The following is a 26,482-nucleotide window of genomic DNA, read 5'->3' as shown; positions in this document are numbered from 1 at the left end:
TTAGTAATGAAAATGAAATATGTATGTGTCATGATTTATTGATATATGTGCATGATTATTCGAATGATATCCGGGCTAAGTCCCGAAGGCATTTGTGCTATTGACTATATCTGGGCTAAGTCCCGAAGGCATTTGTGCTATTGACTATATTCGGGCTAAGTCCCGAAGGCATTTGTGCTAGTGACTATATCCGGGCTAAGTCCCGAAGCCTTTTGTGCTATTGACTATATCCGGGCTAAGACCCGAACGCATTTGTGCGAGTTGCTATATCCGGCTAAATCCCGAAGGCACTTGGGTTTGGAAATGAGCGATCTTGCTGTAATAATTTCAATTAATACGCTCATGAAATCCAAACAATAAGGTATGTTTCGTATATGCATCGGAAAAGTTAAGTCCTTTTTAGATAGTATGCGCTCTATTGATTAACAACTTCTGGCCTTTAGTTAGGTTTGATTCCCTGTGTATGAATATACTGGTTGAGGTGTGAAGTAAGTATGATTTTGGGAATATGCGTATATGCAACTATTCATTTAGTCATATGAACGCTATACTTTAGTCGTAAATAATTTCATTACTTGAACTTACTAAGCATTAAAATGCTTACTCTGTTACTTTGATTCTCTGTTTTATAGATTTTGTTCGTCAGCTATCGGACTCGGGAGTGTCAAAGTCGAAGTCATCCATACTATCTAAGCCACTTTTTGGTACTCTTTTAGTTCAATTTTGAAAATGGCATGTATAGGGCTGACCCTTGTTGTTAATTAAGTACCCGTTGGTAATGTTTATTCGTATAGCCATGCGAAAATGGCTCGTATATTTTGAAGTATAACATTATGATCTTGTGATATGGTTATTAAGTGATGTGGAAATGTTTGGTAATGACTAGCCATTGGAATGGCCAATCATGGGGCTATTGGCGCTACGTACGTCATGGCTAATCGGGATTACCGTTGATAATAATGTATGTCAATTTGCTATTCGATTCATGGAAAATTATGAAATAGGTAAAATTTACCTTAAAATAGATGCTGATAGCAGCAGTGACGTAAGTTGGGAAAATCATTAAAAATAGTAAGATTGGAGTTAAATAGTGAATAAATTATGTAATAGAATCTTGATGAGTCTATTTTCATATGAAAGAAACGAAACGACCATATGAGCCGTATTTTATGAGATGTTTAAGTTTTCGTGAAACAGGGCCAGAGCATTTTCTGGATCCCCTAATCTGATTTTTAAAATTCACCATAAATTAAACAGAGACAATTAGAAGTCATGCTTTATATATATAGATTCCTTTTTGAGTCTAGTTTCATTAGAAACAAACGGCATAAGTATTGAAGCTCTGTACAGGGAGATATCTAAGTCGTAATGCATGAAGGTCAGAGTAGTCGAACCTTGAAACAGGGGAGACTTTAACTAATAAACTGTACTAATTGGCTTGACCAAAAATTCTAGAAAAACATTTGTAGATGGAAATATGAGTCTAGTTTCAGGAAAAATTTATGGAATCTATTTTTGAGTTTTGGAACTCGAGATATGATTTTTAAAGTAACTGTGATGCAGTTAGCCAGCTTGTCTGGAAAATTTAAAATGAACTGTGTAAGTAAATGAATTAAGTCAGTTAACACCTCGTGTTCGACTCCGGCAACGGTCTCGGGTACGGGGCGTCACACTTAAAATACCACATATATATATCTACGTAGGTGCATAGATATGTATACCATGTTACCAACAATTATTTTCTAGCTTAGTAGCCGAACCAATATATAAACTCATAAGCTAAGCGGTTCGTCAATATTATCTATATATATCCAATTCATTTCTTATCCAATCAACTAGTTAAGTTAAAGTCATGACATATTATCAATAACCTTACCATTACCAAGCATGCTTATTATTTACTATATCCAAACCAATTTACAAGCTAATTCATACAGTCAAACGAATCAATAATAAACTACAACCTAGTCATATCTACCCGTCACATTTACTCTACTTAAACCGAATAAGCATGTACATAAAGTCCTTGGCCGAACTTCACTAAACACAAGTCAACCATAATCTTAATATTTATCTTATGCATAACCTTATTTACCATCCAATAATCATTAAAAAAATATCAAACTCTTAATATTTATGTACAAAGCCGAATCATAATATGATCCAACCTCAAACTCATTCATTTCAATCACTCACACGGTATTTGTTCAATTCATTAAACAAATCTATGTTTGGCTATTATACTCATTAGTGTTAAAATTTATAATTTGACTAACTTAAACCCTTCTCTTCAACAATTTTTCATACAACATAAAGATCATAACCCAAGCTCATCCTTTAATAACCGAAACTGAATGCTCAAACCATCACCAAAATTTCAAATTTTGACATGGGCTATGTAAGAAATTTGCTAATTAACTAGAAACAAGCTTAAAATTTTAAAATCTAACACAATTAACTAACCTTCCTTGAGCTTAAAGTGACCGAAATCTTTCCTTCTTTCTTTCTTCAATTCGGCCAAGAAGAACCAAAAAGAATGAAGCTCTGTTTTTATCACCTTTTTTTCTTTTTATTATTATTATTACTTAACAAAATTCAATTATACAACCATTAACTAATTATTTACATCTATTTTAATATAAATTCCTCATCATGGCCGGCCACTATAACCAAAAAGGGTTATTTGACATGCAAGTACAATTATTTTATAACATGCATAAATAGGCCACTTTACATTTGCCTAGCACATTTCTAAATTTTCTCACATAAGTCCTTTCAATAAATTTCACATACAATTAAAGAAATTAAAGTATGAAACTTCCACACATGCACTTTCAAATATATTAAGCATTAAATATGACGATTAATTATTTTTTTACAACTCGGTTTTGTTGTCTCGAAACCACTTTCCGACTAAGGTCAAATTAGGGCTGTCACAAAGCTTGTATAAACTTTAAGCATAATATTCTATCTCAATAATAAACTTTATAGAATAAACATAAATCTATGCCAATGCTATAAGATTCAGAAATCGATATGATCATCAACTCACAAATGAGTAAGTTTATTAATGTCGCATATAAGTTTATTAATGTCGCATATTTATTGACCACTCATAAAATGATAAGAATTCATGAGACATAACATATATCATCAATCCCTTTTATAAGATTATATGTCTTTCTATTTACCTACTTTCCATTTTGTCCTTCAAGCTTATCATAAGCAATTTGCTCACATATAATACATCATAATACATCCCAATTACGTACTTACTGTTTCATTTCCTTTTCTCACCCATTTCATATATATAGTACAAGCATAATAATAAACATCAATCATATCCACAAGCTGGGCATAAGCCCGAGCACATCAACAACACATTAGCTCATTTAAACATGATTCATATAAAATTGGCATGGATAACCATTATACTTGAGTATGATTCAATTGGATTTATCATCCATCACAACATATCATGTTTTTCCATGTATCACCATTCCATTGAGTTTCATATAAACATGTCTTAGTTCTTATTGAACACTTACCATTCATCTGCATACACATAAGACATAAACATAACATTAACCATAGCCACAAGTTAGTGATTAAACACATAACTTAGCAATATCATCACATGGTAAGATATGGGTACATGACATAGCATCACTTATATAATACCTTTCATAAACATGAATATTCATAATTTGATCATTAGTACATCATACCTTTCCATATTTGTCGTAGTGAAGTCAATCGAAACCCTTACCGAAGCTCACACAAAGTGTGCTAAACAATAGTCGTAACCATCCCTTTTCATATTCGATGGTCAAAACCATCCCTTTTCATTAATCGATGGTCGTCACCATCCCTTTTCATAGTTGATGGTTGTCACCATCCTTTTTCATAGTTGATGGTCATCACCATCCCTTTTCATAATTGATAGCCAAAGCTATCCCTTTTCGTAATCGACAACAGAAACTATCCCTTTTCATAATCGATAGCCGAAACTATCCCTTTTCATATTCGATGGTCAGCAACATTCCTTTTCATAGTTGATTGTCTTCACCATCCCTTTTCATATTCGATAGCCGAAGCTATCCACGTTCATTGGTCAATGATCACCGATACGCTGTTGGATTTTTTCACCGAGACATAATTTGATATTATAAAATGATAGCATTTAAACATAATATAAAATTCTATTTAAACGTACAAACTTATTTGGCTAAATTACAAAAATGTCAAAGTACAGGGACATTTTGGTAATTTTTTCATTCTCTTTGATTTTCCACTCGATCTTGATCTAAATTAATAATTTCATTCAATATTTTTATTTATATAGTAAAACAATGTATTTTATGCAATTTAGTCATTTTTACATTTTACAAAATTGCCCCTAACATTTTACTTTTATTTAATTTAGTCCTTAAGCCTAAAACATGCAAATTAACCATTTTTATTGAAATTTTACACTAGTTGAATATTCATGTCTTCCATTTTAGCCCATTTTGCAATAATTTCACATCAAAACCTTGTACTTTTATTATTTTAGCAATTTAGTCCTAATCAATAAATTCATCAAAAATCACTTGACAAAATACTTTTAAATAACAACTAATATTTCAAATTCATCATTTAACATAAAAAAATCACTAGACTCATCAATGGCAACATTCAAAATCTTTAACAGTTTCAAAGTCAAAGGTAGGGGTTAGCTGGACCTAGTTGTAACAATCTCAAAAACATAAAAATGACTTAAAATGGGCTTCAATTTCATACCATGCACAGGAAAATGGCTTGACCGAAAGCTTGGTGTTCTTCAACTCTTGAGTTTCGGTTCCAAAACCATGAAATGAAGATGATGATGATATAACTTTTGTTGTATTCTTTTATTATTAATTTAACATATAAAATCTTTTAATTTAAACATTTTAAATGCATAATTTTTTTATTTCCACCCGCTAACTATACATCAATATAATTAAGGTATATTTTCACTTTAAAACCTTCATTTCATAATTATATGACTATTGAATACAAATAAATTTATAGCGATTAATTTTGCATCTTTTACAATTTAGTTCTTTTTAATTAATTAATTATCAAAACATTAAATTTTTTAACGAAACATTAAAACCACCTTAATGACAATCAGTAAATATTTATAAAAATATTTATGGCTCGGTTTATAGAAATTAGGTTCTAATACCTCATTTTTAAAACCACTTGACCTTAATAAATCGCTTATATAATATAAATTATCAAATCAAAACTTTTTAAAATGATATTTGACTCATAAATATTAAATAATAATATTTAAAAACTTACTTGTTGGATTTGAAGGCCCGAAATCACTATTTTTGACAAAACTAAAAACGGATTATTAAATTGTTTATATTTATTTCAATTCTCTTTTGTTTTTTATCCCAGTTAAATGATGGATAATGGTACTTTATGACTTTATAGTTAGTCCTATCAGCTACCCATAAAACTAATATTATATATTCTTACTTTTAAATTTTCTCTAATTCAAAACCTTTTTACTCTTTCTCTCCCATCTCTTTTTCTTTGCTTTAAAAGAACTCTAATCTTTTTCTCAAACTTTTTTTTTTCAAAATGGGTAACATAGTTTCAAAGTTGCACAAACTACTCTTCTCTCCCATCTCATTTTCTTTGCTTTAAAAGTACTCTAATCTTTTTCTCAAACTTTTTTTTTCAAAATGGATAACATAGTTTCAAAGTTGCACAAACTTCTTGTCTCTCCAGAAATATGATAGTGAAGCTTTACAAGGTCAGATGGGAAAGATTAAGGATGCTCATGTATAAGGGCATGCCTATAGACATTCAAGTGATCATTAAAGAAAATGTAAAATTTGAGGAATATCTTCCTTTTTTCATTTACCTAGCATAGGTAAGAACAGTTATGCAAGAAAGCGAAGAGCAAAGCTTGTCACAAGTGTGCTAGATGGACCTGTAATGGTCAATGTCGACCTATTGGGATGACATATGTAAATAGAGAAGAAAAAATAATATTTATTAGGGATGGATTGTGTGAGAATTTTGGAGATATTCGAATTTCTTTTGAGACCCATCCTAGTAGAGCTATGCAAAAAAGAAATTCTTGATTTATGGTCTTAGTTCCAATATGAATGAAATTGTCTTGGGAATTTGATGATAAAAGACATTGTTTGCCAATTTATAAGAAAATTGGATGGAAAGTTGATCCTCGACTTATAGAAAGAGTTTAAGACATTATAGGACGTAAAACCAGAGGAAGATGTAGGCCACAATCACAACTATTATAAATAATTCTCAAGCTTTAATCTTCATTTGCAATATTCATATATTTCTTGCATTTTACATGATGTTTGTATCTATGTTATTTAACTGGTCTCATCCATTTGAAAAAAAGAATAAAATTTAAAAAAATAGAAAAAGGTTATTAATATCAATATTTTATTATTGTCTATATTTTGATTTTTTGTCACGCGTGATGGTTTTTCTCTTCCGTATTATTGTCTCGAGATTCATGTTTTTTTAGCACTTGATAATTAATTATAGCATGTTCCTTTTTGAATTTCTCTTCTCAATAAATATTTGCCTCTGAATTGTTTGATTTCTTTTTCTAACATCTTATTCTCTCTTTCTATTTTATTATTACTATATGTGGGGTTCGAACCTTATATAATGCACTACCCCCTCATTTACATTCAGACACTAAAAAAATAAATAAATAAACATCACAAGTACTTCAACTCAAAAGTATGAAAAGATTTGTGTTTAGGAAAAGATAAAACTTTTACATTTATAGCTATAAAATTGGGCAAAGTGCTAGCCAATGAAAAATTAAGATGATCTATGGAGGGGGAAGTATGGCTTTAATAGGATCGGTGGCTATATTTGCATATTTTAAAGGGAGCTCAGTTTTGGAATAACCCCAAGAGTGTTCAAAGAAAATGCACTATGTCACTACAGGAATTTAAGCTTTTAGCTGCCTTTTTAGTGGCGTTTGGCTCAAAATTTCCACTAACTGAAAAATGCTATAAAAGGTAAATCAGTAGTGGCGTTTATGAGAAAAATGTCGCAAAATATCCTTTTATTTTTAACGAAGCTACGTTGTTTTTTCTAGCCTTAGTTTTATCCCTAAACTAGTTCCCTGAAATTCCTTATTTTTTTCCCCTAAAAATTTTCCCCAAATCCCTTAGATTTTTCCCGACCGTCTGCTGCATCGCCATTTGGCTTAGAAATGGGAATTCTAGGAAATCTGGTCACGATTCGACTGAGAAGAAAGAGCATGTGACCCCTAGCATTGATAGGCCTACAAGGGAAAGGGAAGTTGTAGAAAGGTATTTAGCGCTTTCTGTTGCAAGGTCTTCCTCGTCTAAAACTTTGTCAATTGAAAAGGTATGCTTTCTTTTTTGGAGTTAAGGATCTGGTTTCATTCAAGTCATTTTCTTTGTGTTATGATTGTTTTTTGAACTTTGATTTTCTTTTTAGAGCAGTGGTGCTCAGCTTAAAGATATTCCCAGTGGTATGCGCCTAGTATTATCTTTTCAACAGGAAAAACAAAAAGCGAAAGTAGAAGAAAATATTGAGAAATGTGTTAAAGAAAAATTGGTTGATTTCTATGATTTGTAAAATATTTCATTTATGAGGACTAGTGTAAGAAAGGTAAGCAAGAAATGTATAAAATGTACCATTTTTTATGCAATAAAATTTCTTGCTTCTTTGCATTTAAGTCATTTCTATTTTGAATGAGAAAGTTACTGCCAGATTATTGGAATTTTTAAAATCCCCTCATGCTGCAACAGACATTCTTCTTGCTGGCAAGGAACAAGTACGAATGTTATTTCAAAATATTTTGTATGTTATGAAGTTTTTGATATGATTAACTGTCAATTTTGGGCCAAATGAGATTCTTTTTCTTCTTGTTTCAGAAGGGTAAAAAGCATAATGCTACACCAAGCAAAAACATTGGTTCTGTAGAGGCATTGGATACATCAACCAAGGTTTGTCTTGTTTTGTTTTGGTTCATTTTAGATATGTATATGTCATCTATTTTATGCATCTATGGTAGTTGGATAATGCTTGTATTGCTGTGCCATTTTGTATTTTTTAATTCATTGATTCCATTTTACTTCTATTCAAGCTTCCTTTTATTGTGTATAATTTTTACCTCATTGTTTGTGCCAAGTTGAAAATTGTTGTGATCAGAGTGATGTTAATTTTTGCCCTTCATTAACCTAAGAAAATATGATATATGTTTTGGTGCTGAAGTTCTATTTTTATTTCTAAGGTTCTTTAACTATGTTGGTCGAATGTGTTATAATTTGACTTATCATTCATTAATGATATCTTTGAAAATTAGAATTTTTTTTGCCAGTAAGAATAGGGTTTTAGAATTGTCAATTATTTTTTTAAGGGTTAGCTAGTCTTGACTGATCTAAATTTATGTTCTCAAGACATCCTTGCATCTCCATTTAATTGCTTTTGTCAAACCTTACTCACCGGCATTTGTGTTTGTATTGTCTGTTTTTAGATTTCTTTGATTTGTATTGTTAATATAGATATTACCTCATTGTTATTTATATTATGATAGCACTAAAATTATTGTGTATTTTTTTTATTTATATTCTGATTCAACGAAGCTTTGCACCAACTATTAAGTTACTAATGACAACCTTCCTGTACTTGGACCTAAGAAAGACTTGTAATATTTTATATAATAGGTTTTAATTGTCTAGAGTTAGAAAAACTGATAAGGGTTTAAATTCTTGGTAATAAAGATTTTTGATGACGTGGTAAAGTGAAACTCTATAGTTTAGAACAGTTCTAAGGAGAAGCTAAAGTTGATTGATGAATACTTAAATCCTCAGTCTTGTAAAAAAAATAGTTTTGGAGAAGGTTTTGGTGTACCAAAACTCAAGAATACGAGTCAAGAAAGATAGTTTCTTTTTGACAGCTGTTAATATTGAGGAGCTTAAATTATCTCCACCTTTTAGTTTCTACGCTTATACTTCAACCCTCCTGGTCATAAGAAATAGAATTTCATCTAGTCTAAAAGTGGTTTTTCATGTGATGATTTTGGAAAATTAGCTTCTCCTAGTGATCGATGTACGGTACACATTTAACAATGATATAAGAATATGACAATTTTATCTTATCGGAAAGCTATTTGTTAAAATTTTAATATTTGTTTTTAATTAGATATGATGCAACAGAGGATCAATTAGTTAAAAATGTTTCACAACAGAAAATGATCATTAAGCGTAGGTATGCATTTCAACATATCGTGCTTCTGCTTACTACTTTTACCCTTTCTCAATGTTTTGTTGTTTCTATTCCTGAGTCTGCAACACCCTTATCAATACGGTATTGTGTTACTTGTTTTGCACTATGTGACTGCCATTTCTTACAGATATTATGTGACAGCCTTAAATTGACCCTAGTCGGAAAGTGGTTTCGGGACCACGAAACCAAGTCATAAAAATAATTTACAGTCATGTTTGATGCTCATTATATATGAATATGCATGTGTGAAAAATTCATGCTTAAATTATGTGTATATGGTGCGAATTTTATTAAATAGGACTTGTGTGAGAAAATTTAGAAATGTGCTAGGCAAATGTTAAAGTGGCCTATTAATGCATGTTAGAAAATGCTTGTACTTGCATGTCAAATTAGCCAAATTCTAGATGGTGGCCGGCCATGTTGTGGACTAAAACATATTATAATTATTTTATGTTAATATTTTATGTTAAAAATAAAAATATGGATAATAAAAAAATATTGAATTGTGGGAGGAGAAACCAAAGTTTCTCCATCTTTGCTCCTCATTGCCGTAACTAGAAGAGAAAAAGCTTTGAGAAATTCGGCTATGGTGGTTAGCTAAATGAAGGTAAGTTCAATGATGATTCTTGGATTTTAACATTTTGAGTTAGTCATTAAGTTCTTTGCTCAACCCATGACCAATTTGGAATGGTGTGGTGTCTTGAGCATTCGCCATGGTAGAAAATGGAAGAGATATATGGTTGTTTTCATGTTTAATGAAGAAGTTACAAATGGTTGTTAAATGTGATAGTTTAAGGTAATTTTAAGTAGTTTGAATAAATGAACAATAATAATAATAAATCATCTAGTGAATTGGTGTAATTGCCGAATTTGAACTAGGAAGTTATTGAGTAATGTTTGTACTTTAAGTGATAGAATAGAGTGAATGCTTGGAATGTGATATGTATGAATTATAAGTTGGATTAAAGGTTGTTATATTGCCTTATCATTTTCGGAAATGTGCTTTGTCAAAGAAATTGAGGGTTGATGTTTAAGTGATGTAAATATAGGTATATTCGGCTTGTAGTTTTATAGATGTAATATGAGTGTTAGGTCGGAATGATGTTTAAGTACGAATGTATTTGGATGGATGTGCTTATAAGTATAACGTGAGATAAAATGGTGTTTAGTCATTATAAATAACCATATTTGTAGAATGTGTTAAATTATATATATTCGGCCTTAACATAGATATGCATATATCTATAAAGTTGTTAATGCCTAAGTAAGATGTTGGGTTGTGCATGACTAGAGAATATATATATATACATATATATGCGTATGGTGTTTGATAGTTAACCATTTAGTCATATTTACCTCAACCTTATACTATACGTGTATTATATTAAATCGCCTATTTGATTTGAAATTAAATGAATTCAATTGTTTTAAATTAAGCTCAAGAGCAAAGAGGATCTAGATCTGATAAGGGAAAGGAAAAAGTAATCGAATAGCCGTTGAAGTCGTTCGACAACATCCGAGGTAAGTCTTTGAGTAGTGGAACTTAGTTTATGATTTGATTAAGTCATGACATATAAGCATAACAAATAAACGGTGATATAATGATTCTACTTGAATTATATATCGAGGTAATTAGTTATACTTATGACTGGTAGCCGAATGTGTATAGAGATCATGTTACAAAGCCAATCAAAATCATGCTCTTTGTATGTGGCTATTGAGCCAAAAATGGTAAAGGTTGATAAGTGTCTTGTGTTTGAGTTCTAGTAATGAAAATGAAATATAAATGTGTTATGATTTATTGATATATGTGCATGATTATTCGGATGATATCTGGGCTAAGTCCCGAAGGCATTTGTGCTAGTTACTATATCCGGGCTAAGTCCCGAAGGCATTTGTGCTAGTGACTATATCCGGGCTAAGTCCCGAAGGCATTTGTGCTAGTGATTATATCCGGGCTAAGTCTCGAAGGCATTTGTGTGAGTTGCTATATCCGGCTAAATCCCGAAGGTACTTGGGTTTGGAAACGAGCGATCTTGCTATAATAACTTCAATTAATACGCTCATAAATCCAAACGATAAGGTATGTTTCGTATATGCATTGGAAAGGTTGATTCCTTTTAAATAGTATTCGCTCAATTGATTAACAAGCTTCCGCCTTTAGTCGGTTTGATCCGAGTGTATGAATATAATGGTTGAAGCGTGAAGTAAACATGATTTTGGGAATATGCGATATGCAATTGTTCATTTAGTCATACTGAACGCTATACCTTAGTTGTAAATAATTTCATTACTTAAAACTTACTAAGCATCAAAATGCTTATTCTCATTGCTTTAATTCTCTGCTTTATAGATTTTGTTCGTCACCTATCGGACTCGGGAGTGTCAAAGTCAAGTCGTCCACACTATCTAAGCCCTTTGGTACACTTTTAGTTGAATTTTGATAATGGCATGTATTGGGCTGACCTTTGTTGTTAATTAAGTATCTTTTGGTAATGTATATTCGTATAGCCATGCGAAAATGGCTTGTATATTTTGAGTATAATATTATGGTCATTTTGTATATATGGTCTTATGATATGGTTATTAAGTGGTGTGGAATGTTGGTAATGATTAGCCATTGGAATGGCCAATCATGGTCCTATTGGTGCTACGCATCGACATGGCTAATCGTGATTATACTTGAAAATGAAGTATGTCAATTTACTAATTGATTCATGGAAAATTATGAAATAGGTAAAATTTACCTTAGAATAGATGCTGACAGCAGCAGTGATGTGAATTTGAAAAATCACTAAAAATAGTAGGAATGGAATTAAATAGTGAATAAATTATGTAATCGAATCTTGATGAGTCTATTTTCATATGAAAGAAACGAAATGACCATATGAGCCGTATTTTATGAGATGTTTAAGTTTTCGTGAAACAGGGCCAGAGCGTTTTCTGGATCCCCTGTTCTGAATTTGGAAATTCACCATAAATTCACCAGAGACAATTAGAAGTCATGATTTATATGTACAGATTCCTTTTTGAGTCTAGTTTCATTAGAAAGAAACGGCATAAGTATTGAAGCTCTGTACAGGGAGATATCTAAGTCGTAATGCATGAAGGTCAGAGTAGTCAAACTCTGAAATAGGGGAGACTTTAACTAATAAACTGTACTAATTGGCCCGACCAAAAATTCTAGAAAAAATTTTGTAGATGGATATATGAGTCTAGTTTCAGGAAAAAATTACGGAATCAGTTTCCAAGTTTTGGAACTCGAGATATGATTGTTAAAGTGGCTGTGATGCAGTTAGCCAGCTTGCCTGGAAATTTCGAAATGAACTGTGTAAGTAAATGAATTAAGTCCGTTAACACCTCGTGTTCGACTCCGGCAGCGGTCTCGTGTATGGGGTGTTACATATTATCTAGTGGAGAGAGCAAAAGATGCTAATATGGTTGTGATTTTAGTAGGAACTTTTGGTGTGGGTAAATTTTCATGGTGGTTTTCCTAAACTTAAAAGTTATGCAGAAGACATTCCTCATTTCCTTGTAATTGTTATTTTTAGGAATTGGATTATGGATGTGAAGTGTCTTTGTTGGGTTTACATGGTTACCTTTTTTAAATCATTTTGACCATGTTAATAGTGTTGTTTTTTAGTATCCATGCACATATAACTCTTCATCCAAATATTTTTAATATATTGGTCCAGAAGTAATGCTTCCTTTTGTTTACATTAGATGTGTGTATACTACCCTAAATCCATAGTTCTGTTATTTTTTATTTTGCATTTGTCAGTGATGTTATTAAGAATTTTTATTTTATTAAGGCTCAACTAAGATTTTATATTTTCTTGGAACTTTCTACATGCATCAAAGTGTACTAAATAAGGTGGTAACTTTTGCGTAGCTAGCTACCTTCATATGATTCGTCAAATGAAGGAACTGATCATGCTTGCTGGGAAAATAGCCTACACTCTTGTCATGGGAAGACTGAACCCTGCCAAACTTGCTAATTTTCCTGAAGTAACCTTTTAGACACGCTTGTAGATAGTCTCTATGTTAGGAAGTCAAAGACTTTGTGGTTAATCTAAAAAGTATTACATTTTTGCAGTGTGATGTTTTCATCTACGTCTCATGTGCGCAAACTGCACTTTTGGATAGCAAAGAGTTCTTAGCACCTATTATTACTCCATTTGAAGCCATGCTAGCTTTCAGCAAGTGAATACCCATTAACTATTCTCATTTAATGTTTTATTTGATCGAGAATATTTGAAGTGGTTTTTGAGTTTATTAATTTTTTTGATCAACATCCATTGAGTTTATGTTGTGACAGGTAAAAGCAAAAATGGCAAGAAACCTAAACTTGAGCCTAGTAGGGAAGAGATTCATGAAGTGGTTGTAGATATTCTAAAAAGGGCAGGCTTCAACACTGTAAGTGTTATCTTTATTTGTTTAATTCTTAGATGAAACGATTAAATTCAGGATATTTGTGCTGAAGTCTTCTTGTATGATGCAGCAAACATTATTTGATATCCTTCAGTAGCTAGGTATGTTTTACCTTCAGTCATTAAAAGTATTTAAGTTACAATATTGATACTTAGACTCTTAACTAATTATAAGATTTTGATAATCTCAGGTATACACTTTGACCTAGAAGTGATGCAAATAAAAGCCAAGGTGAAGGATATCACTACAGATGTGATAAATAACATGTTTGATGAGGATGAGGAAGGGGATAAAAGTGAAGAGAATGCTGATACAAGCAGTGGTGCTGATAAAGATGGTGATGGAGATGATGATGCCTAGTTCTCACTTGAGGAAATTATATGACTGGTAATTTATCTCTCGCTCTAGGGATTTGATTTGCAATTCTCAATAGAATTATAAAATTGTAGCCATTTTAGATGTTCAATAGGTGGGATTGTAACATATGATGTAGTTACTCTTTTATAGTAACTTATTGTAGTATGCTTGTAGTTGAAGTTACTCATAGCAGAAGTTTCAAAGATTTGAGTTTTGGAAGAAAGTATGTATTGTAGTAATTAGATTGAGTTTTCAAAGATGATTATGTTAACATTTTGCTCAAACATTATGAACAATTCTCTTGTTAATGTTTCAGAACTCAATAATTTAAAATGTGTCCATTGTTAGGTCATTTAAATTTTGTATGATAATTTAATGTAAGAATGCAAATGAGATGATTAAAAAAGAAGTTGAATTTGATATGATCTTTAGCGTTGGTTCTACTAAAAATGTCATTATAGAACATGATCTTTAGTGGTGTTTTTCCTACAAATGCTGCTAAATAACATTATCTTTGCGGCGCTTCTATTAAAAATGCCGCTAAAGAATATGACCTTTAGCGGCACTTCTCATAAAAATGTTGCTAAAGATCATGTTCTTTATCAACGTTTGTAAAAAACGTGCTGCTATAGATCATGATTTTTAGTGGTTCCTATAAGAAAAGCACCGCTAAAGATCATGTTCTTTAGTGCCGTGTTTCCACATAAATGCCACAAAATTTAGCTGCGTTATCTTTAGCTGCATTTTTTGCTGCGCTTTGTTTTAGTGGCACTATAGGACCAAAAATACACCGCTAAAAATCTATTTTTCTTAGTGTGTGGACCAACCATCGGTAAAGAATTATTAGTTTGGAGTATTCTTGAACGGTTAGCGATTAGTTCAACACTATCGTTGCATTCATTGCCTTACCTAGAGGTTTTGGTACATTAGAGCAAATATTTTGCATAGCCTCTTGATCATCTTTCTTCAAACATAAAAAACACATTGGTTTGCTTAATGTTAATGGTTATTATAACAATTTGCTCTCATTTTTTGATAATGCTATGGAAAGTGGATTTGTGTTTTCAGAGGCAAGGAATGTCTTAATTACTACTACAACTGTTGATGAACTATTCGTTAAGCTTCAATAATTTGAGTCTCAGATCTAATCACTCAACAAATTATTGAATCAAGAAAAAGGAAAAAAGATTCTAACAAGCAAAAAATGTATTTAGCTTTTTCTTTGTGACATTATCCAACTTCTGGGTTTAAATTTTATTTATATTTATAAATATATATATCTACATTGTCATGTTTCAGTTGTAGCAATCTTGACCAACTATCATAGGTAATTTTCTTTAAACTTCACTCATGATTTTGGCATTAAGGACAATATCCTAATTTGGTAGGGGACAAGGGGTAGGGGATAATTTTTTGACAATCCTAAGTCTAATTCAAAACACACACACACACACTAGGGGTTGTTATTGTAAACAAGGTGACAGAGTATAGAAAATAATCTTGAGACGGCACCTTATTATTTTTTTAAAATATATATTCTAAAATGAAAGTAAGGAGTGAATAGCATTCTTGATTTGCATCATTTTATGTTGAAATGGAGGATAATGAGTAATCTTGACACCCATTTTTCATCTTAATCTTGACACCCTTTTTTCATTTTTTCTCTTTTTTTTAATAAAATTCTTTGTTAGTTTTCTTTTTTTTTATTTGTGATGTCAGTAAATGTTTTGCATGATCATTTAAGATACCTAGTACTTTTGAGATATTAACATGCTTGCAGAGTACTAAAGTATGTAAGCTTGAATAATTGATGATTATCGAAAGATTAGTTGCTAACCTATTATAGAATGTGTTTCATGGGTTTTGTGTAATTAGGTTTTGTTAGGACTTTGGATTTTTCTTCTTTGAACTTTCTTTGACAATATCATCTTTTGAATTTTCTTTGATACATTGTCTGTCTTAGATGATATGCATGACTTGTAATGGGTTGTAAGTAATATCTTAATCTTGATCTTAGAATCTATTGGCTTATTATCTTTAAATATAATGAATAGTCCCAAATGCATTATAAGGGAAGACCTAGGCAATTTCTTTGGATCGTTTGAGCCTTTCGAGCCAACCCTTGCATAAATTTTCTTAGTATCTTGATTTTGAGCCTTTTAAGATTTTTTTTCTTGTTTAATGTTGTTATCTTAGCCTATATAGCCTTAATTACTAAATCTCAATCCTTTTTGTTTACACTAAGTATTTAGTGCTTATCGGACATATTCCTTCAGCTTAAGTGTTAAATGGGATAAGTAGAAATATTAAGGTGGATATTTTAGGGTGAGAAAATGAATAAAGCATTCATTCACTATTCTTTGTATATACATCATGGAAATTTAAAAAAATAAAAAGAAAATGACTACTTTTTTGTTTAAGTTTTTTATCTATGTTTTATTTAAAGGATGGAGAAATAAGGAGATAAGTAAAAAAAAAAAAAGAAAGAAAAATGATGGAGTTGAAAATATAAATAGTGCTTGTGACATCCCTAAATCGACCCTAGTCGGAAAGTGGTTTCGGGACCACCAAACCGAGTCATAATAATAATTAACCATCATAATTGATGCTCATTATATGTATATATGCATGTGTGAAAATTTCGTGTTTGGATTTTGTTAATAGTAAGTGAATTTTTATCAAATAGGACTTATGTGAGAAAATTTAGAAATGTGCTAGGCAATTGTAAGGTGGCCTATTAATACATGTGGGAAAATAGTTGTCCTTGCATGTCAAATAACCCACTTCCTAAGGTGAGTGGCCGCCATGACAAGAATATGGGCAAGGGAACATGTTTCCAACATGTTTAGTTAGTGGATTATGTAGAAAAAATAAAGAAATGAAAAAATGAGCATGGATGCCCCCTTTGTTGCCGTGAGTAGAGGAAAAGAAAGGAAAAAATTGTTCATCCATTCTCAAAATCTTGGCTGAAAATACTAAGGGAAAAAGGAAGGATTTTTGCTTCATGCTTGGTTTAGAAGAGAACTAGAAGGAGATTTGGTCATACTTGTGTCAAGATTAAGGTATGTTTGAGGTTGTGTCATGAGATTCATGCATGTTTTAGTTGCTAACTTGATGTTCATGTTAGCCCATGGTTCAAATCCTTGTTATGCCATGGAAATGGTATTTGGCCAAGGTTGATATTGTGTTAAAGCCATTGCATGCTAAATGTGAAGCTTGTTGATGATACATGTAATGATGGATTGACTACTCTTGAAATTTCTTTTAGCATTCTTGAGTAAGACATGGAGTTTTCTTTGTTTAACCATGACCAAAAATTGAAAGGGGATGGTGTGGGATGTATTCGCCATGGCATGCTCATAAGTGCGATTTATGCTTGTTGCATGATAGGTAAAATTTGTGTTTTGATATATGTGTATATGTGTTTGTACATGATGTTACAAATGGATGTGAAAATATATGCTAGATTGGGAAAATTTGATTAAATGTTCATGAGATGAAATTAGGTGATTAAAAGATGTTAGTTGACATTGTACATATATATATATTCGCCATTAAAGTGAGTATGTAGGTAATGTTGAATCAAGTTTTTGGTGCATATTCGGTTAGGTGTATAATCGACCAAATGGGCGATTAGTAAGAATGGTTGCCGAATATACAAGCATACATATGCATGTGTAGTTGAATTATGAATGTTTAGCAAGATGGTTAAACTAGTGATTTATTGATTAAGCTCAAGGAGTTAAAGAAGGAGAATCAAGCAAGGGAAAGACGAAGGTCATCGAGTAGCCGACTTGGAACTATTTTACCCAACACGAGGTAAGTCATCAAGCACATATGTTTGATATTGCTTAAATGATTGTAAAATCTATGCAATTGTGTTTAATGGGATGCTATATATATATAAATGAAATTGTATGTGTATGGAGTGATGACAATTGTTGAATGTAAAAGAAATAGTGAAATGTGTAGAAAGTTTGCTTTCGGCACTAAGTGTGCGGGCAATACGTGTGTACGGTGACGAGATTGGCACTAAGTGTGCGTGCTGGAAATATATGGCACTAAGTGTGCATGCTGGAAATATATGGCACTAAGTGTGCATGCTGGAAAAAAATACGCACCTGGGTGTGCGAGCTCAAGGGTATGGCACTATGTGTGCGGGCTTAAATCGCGTGGCACTAAGTGTGCGAAATCGAGTATTAAGCACTGTGTGCGTACTTTATATATATGGAGGTGTGTCTCCATCGAATTGAGTATGGACAGCGGATCGGTAAGTACCTTGAGCTCATGACGAATAGAAAATACGCTCATGCTCGGGGTTGAATTTGGTAAGCCTTAAATCTATGTGATGATTGAAATTGTATGATTGTGGTGGAAATGAGTTAGTGTGTGAAAATGCTTCAAATATCTTGTTGTGTAGAATATGAAATGTGGATGTATGACTTGGTATGAGATTGGACCAAAAGGTCCGAGGTATTATGGTATAGATTCGATATGGACGAGTACCTAGCCTCATTTGTTGTACATGTAGTAGTAACTTTATCGTGGATTGACGAATGCTTATGACTTACTGAGTTGTAAACTCACTCGGTGTTTTCTTGTCACCCATTTTAGGTCTCTTGGACTCAGATTGTTATGTGCTCGAACCGTCGTTGAAGTCATCACACCGCTGAAATCTTGTGGTATTGTTTTTGTTGTTGAAGAACATTTGGCATGTATAGGCTATTATATTTTGTCGAATTGTGGGTTGTAAACTTTAAGCCATGTGAAAATGGCCTATGTGGTCGCCGAGTGGGATGCTAGAACCTATAGCCACGAGTCTTAGAAACTCAAATTTTGTTAAGGTGGCCATAATTTGTGTCATGTATGATGGATGATTAAGGCCAAGGAAAAATTCATGAAATTGGCATAGTCTACTGCAGTAACTGTTGCGGACAGCAGCAGTGAGATGAGATTGAAAATCACTAAAAATAGTAGAAGCAGAATTAAATAGTGAGTAAATTATGGAACTGATCCTTGATGAATCTATTTTATATGGACGAAACGAAACGACCATATGAGCAGTATACTGGGAGATATTAAAGTTCTCGTGAGACAGGGCCAGAACGATTTCTGGGTCCCCTGTCGCGACTTTGAAAATTTACCATAAATTATCCAGAAAGAATTAGGAGTCATTCCTTATATGTACAGATTCCATTTTGAGTCTAGTTTCATTAGAAACAAACGGCACTAGTATTAAAGCCCTGTACAGAAAGATATTCAAGTTGTAACGCGCGGAGGTCAGAGCAGTCGATCCCTGTAACATGGGTGACTTTAACTAATAAACTGTACCAATTGGCCCAACCAAAAATTCTAAAAATAAATCCATGGATGGGTATATGAGTCTAAATTCAGGGAAAATTTACAAAACCAGTTTCCGAGTTTTGGAACTCGAGATATGATTTTTAAGGCGACGGTGACGCAGTTTTCCAGCCTGTCCAGAATTGCCAAATTGGTCGGTACTTTAAGAGGATTTGTCTCGTTAACCCTCGTGTCCGACACGGCCGGTCACAAGTTAGGGGTGTTACAATTTTATTGGTATCAGAGCTATGGTTTAGTCGGTTCTAGGACTACCATAGCGCGTGTGAGTCTAGCTATACATGCCAAATTGATAGTGCTTAATAATGTGATGACTTCTGACGGTTGAAATTTTTGTTTTGATTAGCGATGGAACCCGGTAGAGAGACCCTTGGCGGATGACGTTGAAAGTGTAGCGGCTGCTCTGCGCAAGGGACACCGCCTGTTGAGTCTCGGCCATCCGCGAATAATCAAAATGAAAGGCGAAACAAGCCTTCTTCACTATGATGAATGAGTGGGTCGCATAATATGCCCGAACCAACCCGGCTGTCCAACCATTCCCGAATTTAAATACTCCACCCCAAGAGCCCGCAATGCCTCCGATTCATCGATCCCGTGAGGCTGAGTAAACCACCGTGGACTTGATTAGGAAGCGTGCAATGAGGAGTTCAAGGCCATAGTTATCGATGATGCCGAAAAGGCCGAGTTCGCTCGATAACACCATTAGAGTGTTAGATGACTGTCATGCACACCGACGAATGTCTTAAGTGTGCTATATCCTTGTTAAGAGACTCACTTACTATTGGTGGAGGACTTTAATTTCCATAGTCCCAAATGAACGAGTTACTTGGGATTTCTTCCAATCCAATTTCAAAGAAATACATTAGTCAACGGTTCATCGATCGAAGCGTAAGGAATTCTTGGAACTCAAGCAAGGCCGGATGATCAGATCTCGAATACTGAACATGAGTTCGTAAGACTTAGTCGGTATGCTCGGGAGTGTGTGGCTGATGAGGTTGCGATGTGCAAAAGATTTGAAGAAGGATTGAATGAAGAGTTAAAGTTACTAGTGGGAATTTTGGAGATAAAGGAGTTCGTGACACTAGTCGAACGAGCCTGCAAGGCGGAAGAACTTGGGAGGAGAAGAAGAAGGCTGAATTTGAAGCAAGAGATTACCGTAAAAGATCGACGAGTAAAGCTCCGTTCTCGGCTGTAAAGAGGTTCGTGGAGGACACCAGAAGTCGAGGACGATCGGGAATTTCCATTAGAGCCCGACCATTGACGGACTCCGAGCTACTTCAAGAGCTAGTGTGGGCAATAATCGTCAAGAGAGACCGAATGCCCCGAATGTGGAAGACGACACCTAGGTGAATGTTGGGGTAAGTCTTAATAGGGCTGTTATGGATGCGGTTCAAGGACCACTTCATTAGAGATTGCACGGAGCTAGATGAGAGGAATAAGACGCAAGGTGCAAGACCTAGTAGAACGACGGTGGAGGTAGGCCCCGAGAATCTCTGGAGGTAGGGGTGGTAATCGAGAGGAGCCTCTAATACGGCCGTCCGATCCGAGACCCGTGCTCTCGCTAGAGCATATGCCATCCGCGCACGAGAGGAGGCATCCTCCCCGACGTTATCATGGTACTTTTACTCTCTTTGATACTATTGTGATTGCATTGATTGACCCCGCTCTACTCACTCATATGTATGTGAAACCTTAGCATCCAAAGAAGACTCTACCTGCTGAGTCTCATCGAGTTCGTAGTTCGAGTGTCAAACCCTTTGGGTCAATACGTGCTTGTTGATAAAGTGTGCAAGAGATGCCCCTAATAATTCGAGAATCTGCTTTTCTACCGATCCGATGCTTCTACCATTTCATGAATTGATGTTATTCTTGGTATGGATTGGTGACCGTACATGATGCAAATGGTGGATCGCAAAAGGAAAACCATTAATTTGAGGAGTGCAAATAATGAGGTAGTCCGAGTCGAGTCTGCTGATTTAAAAGGAGTGCCAGCAATAATATCTTCTATGACCGTCAAGATATGTGAAAAGGGTGTGAAACATACCTTGCGTATGTGTTTGGGAGTAAAGAGACGGAAAGGAAACTCGAATCGGTACCGATGGTTTGTGAGTATTCAGATGTTTTTCCGAGGAGTTACCGGATTGCCACTGCTCGAGAAGTGGAATTCGCATCGGTTGTACCGGTACTACGCCGATTTCAATAGCCCCGTATCGTATGGCATTAACGGAATTAAAGGAATTGAAGGTTCAATTGCAAGAATTGACGGATAGAGGTTTCGCTCGACCGAGTTTTTCTCCATGGGCGACCTGTATTGTTTGTGAAGAAGAAGGACGGAACCATGAGGTTGTGCATCGACTATCGTCAACTCAATAAAGTGACGATAAAGAATAAATATCCATTGCCACGAATTGACGATTTGTTTGATCAATTAAAGGGAGCCTCGGTGTTTTCAAAGATAGATTTGAGGTCGGGTACTATCGGTTGAGGGTCCGAGAATCGGACATACCCAAAACCGCTTTTAGAACGAGGTACGGTCACTACTTAATTCTTGGTGATGCCGTTTGGGCTCACTAATGCCCTCGCGGTGTTTATGGATTTAATGAATAGAATTTTCAGGCCATACTTGGATCGGTTCGTAGTTGTATTTATCGATGACATTTTGGTCTATTCGAAGATGAAATCGAACATCTTGAACACCGAGGCTAGTGTTGTAAATCTTACGAGATAAGCGATTATACATAAAGTTCAAGAATGTGAATTTTGGTTGAAAGAGGTTAGCTTTTTGGGGCACGTGGTGTCCGTGATCGGTGTCGGTGGACTGAACAAAATTTCGCCATAGTCAATTGGAAACCTCCAAGGAATGTTACCGGGTTAGGAGCTTTTTGGGGCTTGCGGTTACTACCGACGGTTTGTGAAAGGATTCTCGATGATAGCCACACCCATGACAAAACTGCTTCAGAAAGATGTCAAATTTGAATGGACGGAAAAGTGTCAGAAAAGTTTCGACCAATTGAAAACCCATTTGACGAAAGCTCTAGTTCTAGTACAGCCCGAATCTGGCAAAGAGTTTGTCATCTATAGTGATGCCTCCCTACTTGGGTTAGGTTGCGTATTGATGCAAGAAGGTCGAGTTGTGGCCTATGCGTCGAGACAATTAAAGCCACATGAGAAAAATTATCCAACCCATGACCTCGAATTGGCTGCCATCGTATTCGCCTTAAAGATATGGCGACATTACTTATTTGGTGAGAAGTGCCAAGTGTATTCGGATCACAAAAGTCTCAAATATTTGATGACTCAAAGAGACTTAAATCTGCGACAAAGACGATGGCTCGAGTTGTTAAAAGATTATGAACTCGTTATTGATTATCACCCGGGAAAGGCCAATGTGGTTGCGGATGCCTTAAGTCGGAAATCACTGTTTGCTTTACGAGCGATGAATGTACACTTGTCTATTCTACCCGACAATGTGTTAGTAGCCGAATTGAAGGCCAAACCATTGTTGGCTCATCAAATTCGGGAAGCTCGAAAGTTGATGAGGAGTTGCTTGCAAAACGGGTGAGTGTGTTCGAACAAGGAATCGAGTTTCAAATTGATGATGACGATTGTTTGAGGTTCGAAGTCGTCTGTGTTCCAAAGAATTGAACTTATTTCGATAATTCTAAATGAAGCCCATTGTAGTCGAATGTCAATCCACCCGGGTAGTACTAAAATGTACAATGACCTGAAACGCCAATTTTGGTGGCCCGGTATGAAACGAGACATTTCTGAATTTGTTTCAAGGTGTCTGATATGTCAACAAGTGAAAGCGGAACATCAAGTGCCATCGGGATTACTTCAGCCGATCATGATACCCGAATGGAAATGGGATCGAGTCACAATGGACTTTGTATCCGGACTGCCATTGTCAGTGAGTAAGAAGGATGCGATTTGGGTCGTTGTCGATAGACTAACTAAGTCGGCTCACTTTATCCCCGTACGCACGGATTTTTCAATGGACAAATTAGCGGAATTGTACGCTTCTCGATTGTGAGATTACACGGGTGCCTATTTCTATCGTGTCGGATAGAGACCCAAGATTTACGTCGCGATTTTGGAAGAAATTGCAAGATGCTTTGGGTACCAAGTGCATTTTAGCACCGCTTTTCATCCCCAAACCGATGGTCAATCCGAACGGATAATTCAAATACTCGAGGATATGTTGAGATGTTGCATCCTTGAGTTTAGTGGTTCATGGGAACGGTATTTACCTTTGATTGAATTCGCCTACAACAATAGCTTTCAATCAAGTATTAAGATGGCGCCTTACGAGGCTTTATACGGTCGTAAATGCCGTACCCATTATTCTGGACTGAACTTAGTGAAGGTAAATTCTTGGGTTGATTTGGTTAAGGATGCCGAGCAAAAGTTCGAGTAATTCGTGAAAGTTTGAAAGTCGCGGATCGCCAAAAGTCGTATGCGGATTTGAAAAGAAAAGATATTGAATATCGGGTTGGAGACAAGGTCTTTCTCAAAGTTTCACCTTGGAAGAAGGTGCTTAGATTTGGTCGTAAGGGCAAATTGAGTCCGAGGTTTATCGGGCCATATGAAGTATCCGAACGAGTTGGGCGATCGATATCGATTAATTTTGCCCCCGAGCTCGAAAGGATTCACAACGTTTTCATGTCTCGATGCTTGACGATATAGGTCTGATCCATCGCACGTAATTGCTCCATCCGAGATTGAGATTCAGCCTAATTTGAGCTATGAAGAGGAACCGTTCGCATTATGAGGCGTGAAGTAAAAGAGTTGCGTAATAGGAAAATCCCGTTAGTGAAGGTGTTGTGGCATAAACACGGAATGGAAGAAGCCACTTGGGAACTTGAGGACTCTATGAAAGAGCGATACCCGAGCCTATTTACGGTAAGATTTTCGGGACGAAAATTTCTAAGTGGGGAGAGTTGTGACATCCCTAAATCGACCCTAGTCGGAAAGTGGTTTCGGGACCACCAAACCGAGTCATAATAATAATTAACCATCATAATTGATGCTCATTATATGTATATATGCATGTGTGAAAATTTCGTGTTTGGATTTTGTTAATAGTAAGTGAATTTTTATCAAATAGGACTTATGTGAGAAAATTTAGAAATGTGCTAGGCAATTGTAAGGTGGCCTATTAATACATGTGGGAAAATAGTTGTCCTTGCATGTCAAATAACCCACTTCCTAAGGTGAGTGGCCGCCATGACAAGAATATGGGCAAGGGAACATGTTTCCAACATGTTTAGTTAGTGGATTATGTAGAAAAAATAAAGAAATGAAAAAAATGAGCATGGATGCCCCCCTTTGTTGCCGTGAGTAGAGGAAAAGAAAGGAAAAAATTGTTCATCCATTCTCAAAATCTTGGCTGAAAATACTAAGGGAAAAGGAAGGATTTTTGCTTCATGCTTGGTTTAGAAGAGAACTAGAAGGAGATTTGGTCATACTTGTGTCAAGATTAAGGTATGTTTGAGGTTGTGTCATGAGATTCATGCATGTTTTAGTTGCTAACTTGATGTTCATGTTAGCCCATGGTTCAAATCCTTGTTATGCCATGGAAATGGTATTTGGCCAAGGTTGATATTGTGTTAAAGCCATTGCATGCTAAATGTGAAGCTTGTTGATGATACATGTAATGATGGATTGACTACTCTTGAAATTTCTTTTAGCATTCTTGAGTAAGACATGGAGTTTTCTTTGTTTAACCATGACCAAAAATTGAAAGGGGATGGTGTGGGATGTATTCGCCATGGCATGCTCATAAGTGCGATTTATGCTTGTTGCATGATAGGTAAAAATTTGTGTTTTGATATATGTGTATATGTGTTTGTACATGATGTTACAAATGGATGTGAAAATATATGCTAGATTGGGAAAATTTGATTAAATGTTCATGAGATGAAATTAGGTGATTAAAAGATGTTAGTTGACATTGTACATATATATATATTCGCCATTAAAGTGAGTATGTAGGTAATGTTGAATCAAGTTTTGGTGCATATTCGTTAGGTGTATAATCGACCAAATGGGCGATTAGTAAGAATGGTTGCCGAATATACAAGCATACATATGCATGTGTAGTTGAATTATGAATGTTTAGCAAGATGGTTAAACTAGTGATTTATTGATTAAGCTCAAGGAGTTAAAGAAGGAGAATCAAGCAAGGGAAAGACGAAGGTCATCGAGTAGCCGACTTGGAACTATTTTACCCAACACGAGGTAAGTCATCAAGCACATATGTTTGATATTGCTTAAATGATTGTAAAATCTATGCAATTGTGTTTAATGGGATGCTATATATATATAAATGAAATTGTATGTGTATGGAGTGATGACAATTGTTGAATGTAAAAGAAATAGTGAAATGTGTAGAAAGTTTGCTTTCGGCACTAAGTGTGCGGGCAATACGTGTGTACGGTGACGAGATTGGCACTAAGTGTGCGTGCTGGAAATATATGGCACTAAGTGTGCATGCTGGAAATATATGGCACTAAGTGTGCATGCTGGAAAAAAAATACGGCACTGGGTGTGCGAGCTCGAAGGGTATGGCACTATGTGTGCGGGCTTAAATCGCGTGGCACTAAGTGTGCGAAATCGAGTATTAAGCACTGTGTGTGCGTACTCTATATATATGGAGGTGTGTCTCCATCGAATTGAGTATGGACAGCGGATCGGTAAGTACCTTGAGCTCATGACGAATAGAAAATACGCTCATGCTCGGGGTTGAATTTGGTAAGCCTTAAATCTATGTGATGATTGAAATTGTATGATTGTGGTGGAAATGAGTTAGTGTGTGAAAATGCTTCAAATATCTTGTTGTGTAGAATATGAAATGTGGATGTATGACTTGGTATGAGATTGGACCAAAAGGTCCGAGGTATTATGGTATAGATTCGATATGGACGAGTACCTAGCCTCATTTGTTGTACATGTAGTAGTAACTTTATCAGTGGATTGACGAATGCTTATGACTTACTGAGTTGTAAACTCACTCGGTGTTTTCTTGTCACCCATTTTAGGT

General features: G+C 34.8%; 2 long non-coding RNA genes across 2 annotated transcripts; both read left to right on the top strand.

Annotated features, from left to right (window-relative positions):
- The first annotated feature begins 7,080 nt into the window (after window positions 1-7,080).
- LOC128290256 (uncharacterized) lies at window positions 7,081-7,602 on the top strand. Its single transcript, XR_008279931.1, has 2 exons — window positions 7,081-7,407; window positions 7,506-7,602. It is a non-coding gene; the product is annotated as an uncharacterized LOC128290256 (long non-coding RNA).
- A 6,193-nt stretch (window positions 7,603-13,795) lies between these two features.
- Window positions 13,796-14,415, top strand: LOC108462425 (uncharacterized). The gene is made up of 2 exons (XR_008280206.1): window positions 13,796-13,826; window positions 13,916-14,415. It is a non-coding gene; the product is annotated as an uncharacterized LOC108462425 (long non-coding RNA).
- Window positions 14,416-26,482: the final 12,067 nt, after the last annotated feature.

This window comes from Gossypium arboreum, chromosome 3, assembly GCF_025698485.1.
Source record: "Gossypium arboreum isolate Shixiya-1 chromosome 3, ASM2569848v2, whole genome shotgun sequence".
Taxonomy (NCBI): Eukaryota; Viridiplantae; Streptophyta; class Magnoliopsida; order Malvales; family Malvaceae; genus Gossypium; species Gossypium arboreum.
The sequence above is the reverse complement of the archived record's forward strand: the minus strand, read 5'-3'. Positions and strand labels throughout refer to the sequence as shown.